This window comes from Pelodiscus sinensis, chromosome 1 (assembly GCF_049634645.1).
Source record: "Pelodiscus sinensis isolate JC-2024 chromosome 1, ASM4963464v1, whole genome shotgun sequence".
In the NCBI taxonomy this organism is placed as follows: domain Eukaryota; kingdom Metazoa; phylum Chordata; order Testudines; family Trionychidae; genus Pelodiscus; species Pelodiscus sinensis.
In genome coordinates this window covers 263,753,679-263,769,816 of record NC_134711.1, presented here as the reverse complement: position 1 = coordinate 263,769,816, position 16,138 = coordinate 263,753,679, and the positions used below count along the sequence as shown (strand labels likewise).

At 40.8% G+C, this 16,138-nt stretch overlaps 1 long non-coding RNA gene across 1 annotated transcript in view; it reads right to left on the bottom strand.

The window, feature by feature from the left end:
• LOC112544700 (uncharacterized) overlaps positions 1-16,138 on the bottom strand; it is a 55,598-nt gene that overhangs the window by 22,297 nt on the left and 17,163 nt on the right. The window contains exon 3 of the long non-coding RNA XR_003088032.2: positions 1,927-2,013. This is a non-coding gene — a long non-coding RNA (uncharacterized LOC112544700). The remainder of the gene's footprint in view (positions 1-1,926; positions 2,014-16,138) is intronic.

Below are 16,138 nucleotides of genomic sequence, written 5' to 3'. Positions count from 1 at the left end.
TAAAAACTAAACAAAAAAGCCTTTCTATCTACTTCTGGATGTTTGAAACATCAGCCTTCCCTCCACTCATTTGATGGGACTCATAAATTTGAGATAAATAAGAAACTAATTTGCTCAGATGCAACCACTGAGAGTGTCAAACATAGCTTATATAGTGCATATAACTTGAAAGCTTTGCTGGACTTATATGCACCTGCAAATTGTTAGCTGACACCCACAGCCATGTGTTATAGCTCATGATATGGTCTTTTAACTGCTCACAGTTCTTGCAACTAGAAGGGTCTGAGAATGGTGAAAGTGTTCCAAGGGGTGGTGACACAGCGGGGACTGTGGCAGATGCAAAAAGAAACAAATTGAAACAAAATAAAAACCTTGCATTTAAAATGAAACAATAAGAAAACAAAGCAAAACAAAACAAAAAAATCTTAAAACACTCTTTCCCCCATGTAACAGAAAAACAAAACCACTGCAAATATCTTTGGGACTGCAAGTTGAAGCCAACAATACAGCTGCAAAGTTAAAAAATTGCCCCAGAAGGACTGATGACCATCAGAATCTGGCATCCTGCCAGACTTAATCGCCTCCTCCTTAATGGAAAAAATGCTAAAATGTGTTCCACAAGTCATTCTTTTTGTGTATCTCTAGTGTATGTGAATGAATGGGAATAGTGAAACCTTCAAGTTGGTGGGTAGGGACCCACAACTATTTGTGCTAATTTGTGAAGATTGAATGGTGCAGGAATTCCTCATTCTCAACTCTAAAATATTAAAGAACAGTTTTAGAGTCAGCTTGCAATTGCTGCTAATCCAACTTCCAGCAGCTAATCCAAAATGGTATATGTAGTAAGGAACATTTGGGATGTTTTAAAGATTTTAAATGGTGGAATTCTTATCATTTTTCTCTCAATTATATGGATTCTTCAAATTATTTCAGCTTGTGTTTTTAAAATAAGATAAACTGCAAATGTTCTGTTTTGTTTTAAAATATATATAAAAAATCAGTAGCTGACTGCAAAATGCTTAAGGATCTGAAGTTTCAAATCTGTAAAACACAGATTTTGGATTATTTGTATATAGTCATTCCATATGCACCGGATTTGTAAATGATAAAATACCCAAATGAAAAAGTCCTAGGGAACTTAATAGGGATGAAACCAATCTGGTTTCATAAAAAAATGAAATGGTATTCTACAGAAATCACTTTAAAAGCATATGGAAGTTAATAGTGAATAATATCCTTTCCATAGAACTTTTAAACCACCATATAGAATTTAATGCAGAAATATATCACTGCTATAGAATGTTATAAATTGGTTTGAAATTCTACAGAAAGAATATTATAAAGAATAATAACTTATAATATTTTTCCATAAGGAAACTTCATTTCATGAAGAGAGGCTAATACAGGAGTTTGCCAAGAAAAGGGAGGTTAACTGGATGGAACATATCTTTTGTACAACCTATAACAAAAGGTTCACTCTTGTGTTACTTGGTGATTTGCTGATTAGTGTAAGAGGTAGGATATCGGAGTAGATAGGCCACTAATCTGAATGGGATGGCAATTCCTATGTTCCTATCTTTTGATTCTTCCTTTGCAATTAAGGTAAAGTATCACATTTGTGAAGAACTCAGAGCCTCTCCCATATGTCACACAGAGACCACGGAGAAAGGAGCCTGTTGTGTCAATAACATTTCAACTGAAAATAAACTGCAAACCGTCTTTTTTATAATAATTGTGGCATTGGCAGATTTGTAGAGATTATTTTTAGATCCAAATGGTTTTTAATCCTCTCTCAGTTGTCATACAACATAGTTTTGTAGCTTTTGAACATACTTGGCAAATCCCTGTGTATTTGTTCAAATTGCCCCCACCCACTACATACATAGTTATCCAAGATTTAGCAGATATTTCCAAGTGTCTTCATACCAGGTCAGGGGTCATCCTTCTTGCAACGCAGGGGCTTCAGATGCTATTTCCTTTACACAAGCTAATTACAACCAAATGTTTTGTCTGCTAGAAAGGGAAAGAAGTAAAAATGAAATCCAGTGGACAGGTTATTTGATATACTATCTGCAGCTATTGACAGCCTATTTAGTCCAGCAGTATTTTTTACTTTTTTGTTCTGTCCACCTACATCAGTGCCACGTGGGTTTAATTATTTTGCTGTTAGTATGCTCCCATCATTTCATTTATCACTGGCAATGATTTGTATATGTCTGTGTGAGCAGGGATACTTCCTGCAAACTAGGATAGTTGTTAGTTTCCATTGGGGCCAACACAGAATACCTTGGCTTCTCATTTTTGGTATTTAATAGGAGCGTGAAGGCAAGCAATAGAGATTATAGGATATGGACATCCGTAAACCATAAAAGCAACTGGTAATGATTTGAGAGGCAGGGAAAGAACTCCAGGATTTGCCAAGGGAACCACTCCCTAAGATGAATGAAATTTACTGATTCAGTTCCTCGCTTTGGTTCACATCATGGTGTTTCTCAAGGAATCCTACTGGCATCCAAAGAGGGGAAAATGAGCTATATTGTTGTACTATTGCCAGAATGCCAGTTTTGCACTTTTTACTCTTTGAAGGCATTTAAAGGCCATGAAACGACATGTGTTAAACTATTCCAAAATCATGGGCTTCAGTGGGAATATTTCTATGAGTAACGCAAGCAGGATTTTCTCCATATGTATTAATTGGCAAAGTTTAACCAATTGCCTCCTGCATATGCTATAATACCGACATTCTTAACATTACCATTCGCCACCTGTACTCAGCATGTTGTCCCACACAGTCATTAACTTTGAAAACTAATGCAAGCCAAACAAAAGCCTCAGAATAAATGAGTTGCCATAAGAAAACAATTAAAAAGTCACCTGTTGTGAAAAGACATTTAATCAAACCTGGTTGAGAGACCACCCAAGATTAAGCAGAAGCTTGTCTGCAAGCCTGGTCTTTACAACACAGGTGCATTAATGTGAGCGACTAATTGTGATGGGCTGTGATGATGATCTCAATGGCTTTCATTTTCTGAATTATAAATAGGTAAATAGAGAAAAATTCCTAAATATTTCCCTTTTTACAAGCAAAATATTAAGTGACCATCCGAAATCAATGTTCTTTACAGAGGTCTTCCTATATTAGCTATATATATATATTCATTTTAATTCAAACATTATCCAGGCAGATAATCCCATTAAAATCTTGCAGGAGTAAAGACTAATTTTGTGAGCAAGGATTTGCCAGATCAAGCAAGGACGCCCCAAACAACCCACGCAGGTTATCTAAGTTAAATCATAGCAAATTCCATGTTTGGAATAAACCTTCAAAGACACACAGAAAAAAAATCAGAATCACAATCCAAGTCTGTTTGGGTGTTAAAAAGGTTACAATAATGTCAGATGAAGTGGGTCAGGCTGTAATTTAACCCATGTCTAGATACTTTATTAAAAGTCTCTGAGGATTCCTTGGTGTCACAAGCTATTTTTTTCCCAAAAGCATGCACAGCGCATGCACTCAAACAGCTAATCCATTCTTTTCCAGATGGCAGTGATGGTTTGTTCCAATGCCTCATTAAGCATCTCCTGGCTGTGGGTAGAACTACACAAACAAATTTAGAATGGTGTCTGTCCAGACCTGCTGTCGACTGATCATAAAGGAAACGAGCCTGTGGATTGTTAATGTTGGGAATTTTCAGTGCTGCTTGTAAATAATCTCTAGAATATTAATTCATTTCTCTTCCTTCCCACAGTAAATTCCACAAGGTTTTAATTTCAGTTTTACAGTTTGCTAGCACTAGCAAACAATTGTATTTTGGGCAGAAGTGGTAGTAGTAGTACTGCCTATAGAGGTTGCTCAACATCTTCCACCATTATACTGTTGTGGCTACGTCTACACTGGCATGATTTTCCGAAAATGCTTTTAACGGAAAAGTTTTCCGTTAAAAGCATTTTTGGAAAAGCACGTCTAGATTGGCAGGATGCTTTTCTGCAAAAGCACTTTTTGCGGAAAAGCGTCCATGGCCAATCTAGACGCGTTTTTCCGCAAAAAAAGCCCCGATGGCCATTTTTCGATCGGGGCTTTTTTGCGGAAAACACTACTGTGCTGTTTACACTGGCCCTTTTGAGCAAAAGTCTTTCGGAAAAAGACTTTTGCCCAAACGGGATCAGCATAGTATTTCCGGAAAAGCACTGACGATCTTACATGAGATCGTCAGTGCTTTGCCGGAAATTCAAGCAGCCAGTGTAGACAGATGGCAAGTTTTTCCAGTCTTGTCAGTTGTTCTATTACAGGTTGAACCTCTCTAGTCCAGCACCCTTTGGACCTGACTGGTGCTGAACCAGAGAATTTGCCAGATCACGGGAGGTCAATATTGTCTAGCAGCATTATCAACACTTCCACAGTTTATTGGGTTCTTAGAAGACATGTAGGAGTAAATTACCGCTAAATATCAGCACAGAACACTGAGATCCAGGACTTGTGGCTGTGAACAGACTTTATGGGACCATGGAAAATTTGGACACACCCATAATAAGTGGGCATCAGGCTGACTAAAATCATGATGAACCACAGATGTTGCTGGACCAGAGAGTGCTGGACTAGAGAGGTTCAACCTGTACTTTACTCAGTTTCACCCACTTTGGCCAAAACATTCTATGCCAGCTGTTTGCTTCAGATTGAACATTGTTTGGAAAATATCATCCAAAATTGTTCAGCCATTTCTGGAACAGTATTTGAGGGGGGGAAATGCTGTATTGCATAAAAATTTTTGTGAATTTTAATTTGAAAAACTCTAGCAACCCCATATTTTGGAGCAGCTACTTGAAATTTGGCAAGGGAGTGGCCTCTGAAAATCCTCCCAAATGTAGCTCATTACTACTTAGATTTTAGCATCTAAGTTCCCCAAAGGTTCTGTACATACTGGGCAAGCTCCAGCCTCTAACTGTAGCTCTGAATTGTTGTAGTCTATTTCTGAACTGAGAACACAGAGCCTGTCTCTGTTGTACTCTAACATACCCCTCCCAGCATTGGGCTCAGGCAGTATGGAAGCAGAGGCTGATTTATTCAAATGTTTGGATTACAAGAGATGGATGTATGAGGCTGGGGCACAAGAGGGGCAATGGAGCCTAGAAAAAGAAGGAGGGGATGAAAACAGACTAAAGGCTCATAGGGTAGTGGGGAGGGAACAATTGTGAGCTGTAGTGGAGACTGATTATTTGACCAAAGAGAGGGGGTGACTGGGAGCCCAGTATATAGGGGGGAGACTGAGATTGGATTAGAAGCTATGGGGAAAGACTGGGACTGGTTGGGGAAAGAGAATGGAATTGAGAACCAGTGGGGAAGGAAGTGATGGGAGAAGAGAGGCAGATTTGATGAGGAGCTGGAGTGTGAGAGAAGAACTGTGTGTGGTTGGGCTAAAGAGACTTGGACAAGAAGATGGGAGGGCAAAGTAATGAGGTAGACTGAGGATCCTGTAGAGAAAAACTGGCACTGGGAAATGGTAGAGATAAGAAACATGGGCAGGGTGATTGGAGTTCAGTGTGACAGAGACACAGATTAGGCGTGGGGAAGGGCAGTGTGAATGGCTGGGCAATGGGAGTGGGAGTCCATAGAGCTGAGACCAGGATTTTCTGAGCAAGCAACTTTAGTGGCAGAGGCCTGTGCTGTGAATTTAAGGTTCCAACCCTGACAATGCTGCATGTGGGATTCAATATGATGCCACGTCATAAAATTTGTTTGTTTGCTTTAAAAAAAAATCCTAGGATAGTACGCAGAAAAATTATGCTAAAATTTTTTAGCATTGTTACAGATTTAACCACTCAAAAGTTAGGCAATGTAAGAACATTGCCAGAGCAACTATAATTCAGATGTTTGTGCATATGCATTATGATATCATCTTTAATTGTGTGATCACATATTATTTTTTCTTCACATCCAAACCCTTTAAATGTCAATGAGAAAGAATCAGACAGCAAATTGAAGAAGTATGGACTAAATGGATTTAAGGTGGATAGAAAGTTGGCTAGGTTGATGTGCTCAATGGGTGGTGTTTAATGGCTCGATGTCTGGTTGATGGTCAGTATCAAGCAGAGTGGCCCAGGGATCAGTTCTGCAGCCGGGTTTGTTCAACACCTTTATTAATGACCTGGATGAGGGGATGGATTGCACCCTCAGCAAGTTTGCGGATTACACTAAGCTAGGGAGAGTTAGATACATTGAAGGATATGGGCAGGGTCCAGTGTGACCTAGACAAATTGGAGGATTGGGCCAAAACCAATCTCATGAGGGTCATCAAGGATAAGTGCAGAGTCCTGCACTTGGAACAGAAGAATCCCAAGCATTGTTACAGGCTGGGGATTGACTGGTTAAGCAGCAGTTTGGTAGAAAAAGACCTGGGGATTACAGCTGGATATGAGTCAACAGAGTGACCTTTTAGCCAAGAAGGCTAATGGCATACTGGGGTGCATTAGTAGGAACATTTCCAACAGATCCAAAGAAGTAATTATTCCCCTTTATTTGGCATTGGTGTGGCTACATCTGTAGTATTGTGTTCAATTCTGGGGCAATGTTACAGAAAGGATGTGGACACACTGGAAGGAGTTCAGTGAGGGAAATGAAAATGATTAGGAGACTTATGAGGCGAGGCTGAGAGATTTGGGCTTAGTTAGTCCTCAAAAGAGAAGAGTGAGGGTGGATTTGATAGCAGCCTTTAACTGCTTGAAGGAGCTTCCAAAAAGGATGGAGAGAGACTGTTTTCAATGGTGACACATGACAGAATGAGGAGCAATGAACTCAAGTTGCAGTGGGGAAGATCAAGGTTGGATATTAGGAAAAACTATTTCACTGGGAGGGTGGTGAATCACTAGAATGGTTTACCTAGAGAGGTGGTGGAATCTCCATCTTTAGAAGTTTTTAAGTCCCAGCTTGACAAAGCCCTGGCTGGAATGGTTTGGTTAGGATCGGTCCTGATTTTAGTGAGGGGTTTGACTCAATGACCTCCTGAGGTCTCATCCAACCCTGTGATTCTATGATTATTATCTCTATTTTTTAATCCACCACTATAGTTTTGATCACAGGTCAATTTAGAAGAAGCCTATTTTTACAGTTCCAGTGTGGATGCAGCCAAGCTCTATTTTCATGAGAGTCTTCTAAGAGAGAAGAAATTATATGAGATTTTTCCAGATTTGAACCCAGGCCTGAAACATAACTCTGTGTGCCACAAACTCATACCATAAGCAATACCCCAAAACTAATTCAAATCGCAGTTTGAACCGGGTTTCCTTGGTTCATTTGTATTTCTGGATATCAGTGAACCATGTCTGATTCATCCCTGGCTCATAAAAACATTCTTCCGAATACCATTTTTTTCCCCGTTTGGTATGTGCTAAATTATATTATATTAAAAAAAACCTTCCAAAAATTGCACAGAACTGTGGTATTCCATTCTCACCCTTCTTCAAAATACTGAGATTGAACAGTGATTATTTAAGCAAAAACACATTTTAGAACAAAATAAAAAGCAAAGAAAGACAATGTTTAATTCCTCCCCCCTCCCCAATAAACACACTTTGCTAGTATGGCTTCAGGAACTAGCAAAGAAAGAGATCAAGGAGAAGCGGCGGCAAAGACCACCAGCAAACAGCAGCTGTGATGTGAAACAGCAGGAAGAAACCACTCACAGGAAGAAAAAGACACACTTCTCCTCCCCCAATAAAGGTTTGTGGAAACATGAAAGGAAATAAATCTGTAGAACTCTTTAACACAAAATAAAGGCTCAATACAAAACCAGTATTGAATCAAGGATAAGGAGAAATATAACCCACCCCAACTACATGCAGTGTTTTGTATAACTGGCCCTATAAAAAAGGCTCTTTCAAGTACATTGAAATACAAATATAAAAGGGTAACTCTAAATCTGACAAGATACTTTGAAAAAACAATGCTGGTATCATTCCCTAGTGTTGGCATGGTCCATGAGAAATGAGAAAAAATTGTGCACATCAAAGAGGACTTTTTGCTTCAAACTGTGACAGGGTAGTAATAATTATATGAGTACTATTTTCATTTTTGGCACTTATTCTGAAATGTCGTATGACCTCAAGAAAGTGCAACACAATGCCATATAGCATTAAAACACAAACATTTGTACAGGTGTGCGATATTAAGAACTCCAAATGAGTGAAAAGCTGGACTAAGCCATAGCTAAATGAAGAGTTATAATACAGTGAGGTCAGGAACAAATCTATAGAACTCCAGCACGCTGCACACCAACAGTTCATATGGATCCTGCTGCTTGTATACTTCATGTTCCTTAGCATGTATTGACTTGCTGCCGTTTGAAACAGAGGAGATGAGAGAGACCCCAGTATGGCTGATGAAGGCTGGGAAATCGGTAAGTTTAAGTTTTTGCCATTCTAAATTTCTGTGGTTACATTGAAGGAAAAATTAACAGGCCTTGTAAACAGAGGAATGACTGGGGCAACAAGGAACAACAGCAGCAGTATATGTCATCAGGGATACAGCTACAGAAAACTCAATTTGCACAAAGTATCTATAGAAACAAGTATGCTTTTATGTAATATATATTTACCCCGCCCCTTTGACCTATCTCTTGTCCCATTGTGACTCCCTGAAACTACCCAATTAACAATCAAATCAACCAATTCCCTCCTGCTTTGCCCATTGTTGCAAAAAAGCCCAAACCACCGAAAAATAAACAAAAATTCCACCACTGCTTAGACTGTAAGATCCTTGAGGGTGCAGAGACAGTATTTTGTCCTGTGTTTGTACAGCTTTGTGGGGTCCTGGCCCATGATTAGAGCACCTAAATGTTATGGTAATACAAATAATAAACATTAAAAAAAGGGTTTGCCTCAAAACGGGAGTAGAGCCAGAGAGTCTATGACATTCATCCCAGGCTTCACTATTGCTGTCAATTTTAGTGAAAGGAGCTCATATGTTATAATGATATAGACATTGTAATGAGAGCTGTAGTGCCTATTGGCTAACATCCACATTGGCAGCCAAAAAGGAATGAGTATGGTGACCAAAAGTGGTGCAGAGTGGTAAAGCAAAACTGAACTGCACAATGTGGTTGGCTACTAAAAGGTATTTTGCTAAAAGAGATTGTTAAAATAGCTGGACACTGGTCTGTATTGCTGTCTAGAGTGCAAGGGGGTCATTTTTATTGGCAATGTCTAAGAAATGTGACTTTGGCATGGCATGAACTTGTCACAAAATAGCATCTTAATGGCAATGCTCAATAGGATGTCTTATAACAACTCCCATGGCTACCCAGCTGAATGGGTACACTGAATGGGTACACTTGCTCCTACTATAATTTACTAATCCATGATACCTGCTGCTCACTGCATGCTTCCCCTAACAATGGGTTTTAGTTTGAGACTTGATACGTTTATTTTGATTGTTGGTAAGGATGTCTTGCAATATCCAAACTGTTCCGTGAATGGCATATTTGTGCCTGTGTCATGTGTGAGAACACTTAGCCTATTACACTGTAAGGATGACATTTATTTAAAAAAAAATATTAAAAAAACAACACATAGTCTGGTAGCACCTAAAAGACTCACAAAACATGTAGATGGTATCATGAGCTTTCGTGGGTACAGCCCGCTACTTCAGATGAATGAAGGTGCTGCTAGACTATGTGTTGTTTTTTAAGTTTTTCCAGTTACAGACTAACTTGGCTATCCCTCTGAATTTACTTTCAAGTCATCTGTAGGACATGCTGATTTTTTTGTCCTTTTCTTCCTTTCATTCTTGTTTTGCTCAGTTGGTCACCTAAAAGTAACACTGTTATTGCTGCCTTAAATCATATAGACTGTGCCTTTTATGGCTGGTTTATCATCTCTCCTTTGCCCTAACATGGACATATTCCACATCCTCATCCCACAAGTTAGTATGATTTGTCACAGGGACAAATATGTGCACTGTAGATTATAACTCTCCTTTTCTGTTCATCTTTGTGCCTATCCTTTGCCTCTTTGTGCCTTTCTATCTTCAAGCAATGTTTGGGGCCCTGAAATTGAAGAACAAAAGGCCCTTTCTCCTCCTCCCTATTCCTTTACTTCCTTAATTTATTTAATCTAATTCCTGTTTACCCTGTGGGCATCTGTCAAGTGTTGAGAGGTGTAATTATTAAAAAGGAAAGCTGTGTGTACGTGGTCATACACACACACTTCAGTACTTCAAAAAAAAAAAAGACCTCTGATACAAAGAGGGACTATACACATCTAGAAGGAAATTGCACTAACATTTTCATATGCATGGTAACTGATTTTAAAAAATCTTATTTTTAATTTTCATGATCAGTGCAAAGAGAGTAATATGTTAAACAGGAATCTGCCACATAATTGTCTGAAAAGAAGTCTATACAACTTCTATAAGAAGAGGATAGAAAAGCTGGGGACAGAGGCAATATGAACAGGAAATTAATTTTGTCCAAGAAGGAGAAATTTTACAGTCCATTGTAGATGAAGGGCAGACTGCTCACCCACACTGCTTCATTCAAGGCTGTTACAAGTTTTAGTTTCCTAAAAGGGTGTTTCCATATGGAAATTCAATGAACAGCAAAGCAAGAACGGCATGACAAGAAATTTGTGAGACCTAGCATATGAATATGGTATGGACAAAACACAAAAATAATGTTTTAACTGAGGACAGCTGTATTAAATATTGTAGATCTCATTTAAAATAAATTAAGCACATTGAAATTAGACAACCACTAGAGTTGATACTGTACAGGATATGGAAAGCTACGTATTTTTATATCCTTTAGCAATCTAGTTCTACAGTCCTTCCACTAAGAAATAGACTGTATGTAGCATACCAATAACTACGCCACATTTTGCACTGGACTATGCAGGGACTGCTTGTCTGAGAACTAATACAGGAAACTAGTACAGGTTGAACCTCCCACGGATGTTGCTGGACCAAAAGAGCCATAGAGGAGGCAGGAGCAAGACAGGGGCTAGGGTTTGGCCCGGCGGCATCTGGAGAGCCCCCACCCTGGCCAGGGAACCCCAGGTGTTAGCAGGGCCAGGTGACTGGAGAGGCCCAGCCCCAGCTGGGGAATCCCTGGTTGCAGCAGGGCTGCCTGTGGCCCCAGCCAGGAATCCTGGCAAACCTCCAGTGGCAGTGGGGCCAGCTTGACTGGCGGGTGGATGGAATCCCCAGCAGCATCAGGACCAGCCCTAGCAATGGGACAGGGTGGCTGTGCACAAGGGATGGAGAACCCCCAGCAGCAACAAGGTTGGTGATGGCCAACTAGTCCCCACCTTGAACTCCAGGATACTATGGGGCAACAGGTGGGCAGCATGGTGGGGAACTGTGCTGGGGTCAGTGTTACGGCAGCCAACAGCAGGGCAGGGACCCCCAAGGAGAGGGGCCTGGGAGTGAGGGCAGCCAGCAGGGGAGCACCTAACTCCCCTGTTCTGGCACACTTCCTGGTCTGGGACAGCTCAGATCCCAAAGGTGCCGGACCAGGAAGGTCCAACCTGTATAGGGGTGTGATGTGGTCCAAAGAACTATACTCTGCAAGATGGACTACAAACAGGGCTGGTTCATAGCCATAGAATTATAGAACACTAAAACTGGGAAGGGAACTTGAGAGGTCATCTAGTCTAGTCCCCTATTCTCATAGCAGGACCAAACACCATCCAGATCATCTCTGACAGGTGTTTGTATAACCTGTTCTTAAAAATCTGTAATGATGGAGATTCCACCACCTCCCTTGGCAATTTATTCCAATGCTTAACCACTATGGGTATGTCTACACTACCCCGCTAGTTCGAACTAGTGGGGTAATGTAGGCATACCGCAATTGCAAATGAAGCCCGGGATTTGAATTTCTCGGGCTTCATTTGCATAAGCGGGGTGCCGCCATTTTTAAATCCCCGCTCGTTCGAACCCCGTGCCGCGCGGCTACACGTGGCACGAACTAGGTAGTTCGGACTAGGCTTCCTAGTTCGAACTACTGTTACTCCTCGTGGATTTAAAAATGGCGGCGCCCCGCTTATGCAAATGAAGCCCGGGCTTCATTTGCAATTGCGGTATGCCTACATTACCCCACTAGTTCGAACTAGCGGGGTAGTGTAGACATACCCTCCGACAGTTAGGAATTTTCTCCTAATGTCCAACCTAAACCTCCTTTGCTGCAATTTAGGTACTTGTAAGCTATTATATCCTCTCTCAGGCTACATCTACATTGCACAGTTATTTTTGAATAAGCTATTCTGCAATAGTTATTCTGAAATAGCTTATTTTGAAATAGCATGTCTACAATGCAGGGAAGCCTCAAAATTAATCTCAGGCAGGCTTCCCTAATGTAGACGTGCTGTCTCAATTTAGAGCCCCAGGAGGAATAACTTAGAATGGCCCTGCTGAGGAGCTATTTTGAAATAGCAGAAGTGGAGCATCTACACACACCTTATTTCAAAATAGCTATTTTGGAATAGGCATTATTCTTTGCAGAATTAGGTTTACAGAAATCGGAATAAGCGGTCCATCATTTCACAATTATTAAAGGAATTGCTGTGTAGATGCTTGCATAGTTATTTTGGAATAATGGCCATTATTCTGAAATAACTTTGCTGTGTACACACCCTTATTTTTCTTTTTTCCAGGCTAAATAAATCCATTTTATTTAGTCGTCCCTCACTGATCATGTTTTCTAGATCTTTAATCACTTTTGTTGTTCTTCTCTGGACCTTCTAAAATTTCCATCTTTTCTGAAATGTGGTACCCAGAACAATCTAAATTGCATCTAATTCTCAACTCCCAACTCAAAGATTGGGAGTTTCCGGACCAACTCAGGGTATGGCAACACTGCCGCTTTTTTCGATCCTTTTGTCGGAAGAGGCTTTTCTGACATTTGGCCCCTCTAGACTGGGCCAAATGCTGGAAAAAAATCCTCTTTTGAAAGCCCCCTTATTCCTCATAGAACAAGGAATACAGGGGCTTCCGAAAGAGCACGTTTGCTCTTCTAGAAAAAAAAAGTGGAAGAGCAAATGCATCCCTCGACTTGGAAGAATTTTTCTGGGACACGTCTGGTATCCCAGAAAAACTCTTGGGCTGTGTCTAGACTGCATCCCTTTTCCGTAAAAGGGATGCAAATTAGACACATCACAATTGCAAATGAAGCGGGAATTTAAATCCCCCCCGCTTCATTTGCATAAACATGGCTACCGCCTTTTTCCGGCTTGGAGCTTTGCCGGAAAAAAGCGCCAATCTAGACGGGGATCTTTCAGAAAATAAAGCCTTTTCCGAAAGATCCTTTATTCCTTATTTTTAGAGGAATAAGGGATCTTTCGGAAAAGGCTTTTGTTTTCCGAAAGATCCCCGTCTAGACTAGCACTTTTTTCCGGCAAAGCTCCGAGCCGGAAAAAAGCGGCAGCCATGTTTATGCAAATGAAGGGGGGGGGAATTAAATCCCCGCTTCATTTGCAATTGCGATGTGTCTAATTTGCATCCCTTTTATGGAAAAGGGATACAGTCTAGACACAGCCTTGTAGTTTAGCCATACCCTCAGACAGGCTAATGATTGTTCAGCCACGGAGAGTCCAAACTGGCAAGCCTGAGACCGCTACCACTATAAATTCTTTCTTTCTTTCTTTCTTTCTTTCTTTCTTTCTTTCTTTCTTTCTTTCTTTCTTTCTTTCTTTCTTTCTTTCTTTCTTTCTTTCTTTCTTTCTGTGTTCATTTTTTTAAATTGTATCCTTTGGTATATATGGTTGTGACTATTTTCTTTCACTATTTGATCTGAGGAAGTGGGTCTGGCCCACGAAAGCTCATCATCTAATAAACCATCTTGTTAGTCTTTAAAGTGCTACATAGTCCTGTATTTTGTTTCAGCTACACCAAACTAACACGGCTACATTTCTATCACAGACTAAAATGGATAAGCAACTCCCTTCTTGGTAACAGAGTTATCCAATGGTTGGCCTTCTCCAGGATCTTCAACCCAGTCTCGAGCCTGTTTACATTCTAGCCTCTTTCTCAGGCTTTTAGTAGAGTCTTGTCCCCTTTTTGGGATTCACGCTACTGGCCATCAAGGGGATCAGGTTCACCTGCTACTCTGCATCCCAGGTGAAGGACCCTGTGAACAGCTGTCGTATACTGCTTCCCTTAATAGTTGCTGCTGCATTTCTTGTGCTGCTACCCATCATCTTGCATCCCATCATCTTCACCCATTTCATTAGGGTTCTATTCCTTGGGTTCTCTCTATCTGTTCTTTGCTTGGACTGGTCTCTTCCAGGCCTCCTTACATAGAGAATTTCATGTCTTCCATGGCTTCTTCACTCTTCTGCAGCCAGGAACTGGTCTGCACAGACCCTAGAGCTCCTATAATCTGAGTCAGTTGGTTTCTGATTGGCTGCTTCCATGCAGATTCTCTGGACAGGCCTGGAGAACACATCTGCTGCTTCTTGTAGAACCATGAGACCTGAGAGGGCCTGGTACACCTTACTACAGGTGCCTTCTGTGAATATTTTACTCATGATGTAGTCAGTAAGCGGTGCAAACTATAGTGGGGACACATACATCCTTCCATTATTTCAGTTGTGACTGCAAACTACTGGATAATGCTGCTACCATCTCTGGCTATCCAGAGTGGAGTGGAGTATCATAGGAATCCCTGATGTCCCTAATTATTTACTGTAAACAGTGGGTCAAGTTATTTTTCAAGCTACAGGTTCAACAATCTGAAGACTTGGGAGGGGACATTGGAATGGCTAATACGTGGTTCAGGACTTCCCTGTAGCTTTAATAATCATTTGACCTAGTGCATGGGTGGGTCACTCCCCCCTCTTTTGACCCACAGACCCCTGCAGCTGCAGACTTGGCAGCCTTTCACAGCTGACTCTTCAGCACAGGTTTAAGTCTAAATATTACACTTTTGAGGATTTTAGGTTTTAGCTGTTATAATTGGCAGGATTCCTTACTAGTATTTGGTATTCTTTACAAAACGCCATCAAATAAACTTCCCAAAACTTAACAATTAAAATGACAAGAACCTCGGCAAAATACACCTGTACACTAGATTCTGCATATGTACCATCCTGTTACTATGCGACCCAGATGTCAGAGTTTCTAATCAGGGATATTGATTAGCTTTAGAACACACTACCTGCAAGGCAGTATGCATAGTTCCTTGCATGGAAAGCTGTCAGAGTCCTGTGAGAGTTCTGACACCCAGATAATTATCTGGATACCTTGTTTCCCAACCCCCAAGAGGTATATTCTTTTCTTATATAGGGCTTGCTATCATGGGTAGGATTTTTTCTGCTTATGGCTCTAAGACTCAAGATTTCAGAAAATGCCTGGCCAGGACTTAGCTAGTGTACTGGGAATTCATTCTCTTGAAATGTCTGAAAAAGCCAAATGTGCAACATGATTCATTGGTCAGACACATTATATATAGAGAAGGGGGAACATAACCCCAAAGGATACATTTTAAGCCAGCTTCAGACGATCAACTTCTTCTAGCTACATACTAATCTCCAGGAAATGCCCCATGACTTGACCATTATTGCTCAATTATTTATTGTTACTACAACATTTATGGCTTTGTGATGATTAAGTATGTTCTTTCCATGAAGGTTTCAAATATATGGGGCCAGATCTTTGGCTGGTGCAAGCTGTCATAGCTACATGGACTTTGAGGATGTGCTCTGGAAAAGTGGATAGTGTGAAAGAATGCAGAAAGAAGTTGACACTTGCACTCATTTAGTGATCCAGTCTGGATCTTCTTGTGAGGGCGAGGAAAAGACCTCCCTGCACCTTCTTTGACCCTGCACCTAAAGGATAGATGGTCTGCTGAGTCCAGGGTGGAGTGGGGTAGTCTCAAAGGCTATGTCTAGACTGCACTCCTTTTTCGACAGAGGCTTTTTCGATGGTATCTTTCGAAAAAGTCTCTGTCGAAAAAGAGCGTCTAGATTTCATTATGCATATCGAAAAATTGATCCACTTTTTGGAAAAACAGTGTCCAGACTGCTGGATGCTCTGTCAAAAAAAGAAGGCACCCGGAAGTGCTTCAGGCAGGGCATGGGGGCAGCCTTCATTTCCAGGTGCTGCTGCGTGCCCTTTGCAGAGACCGGTGCTTAAAGGGATCCTCCTAGACAG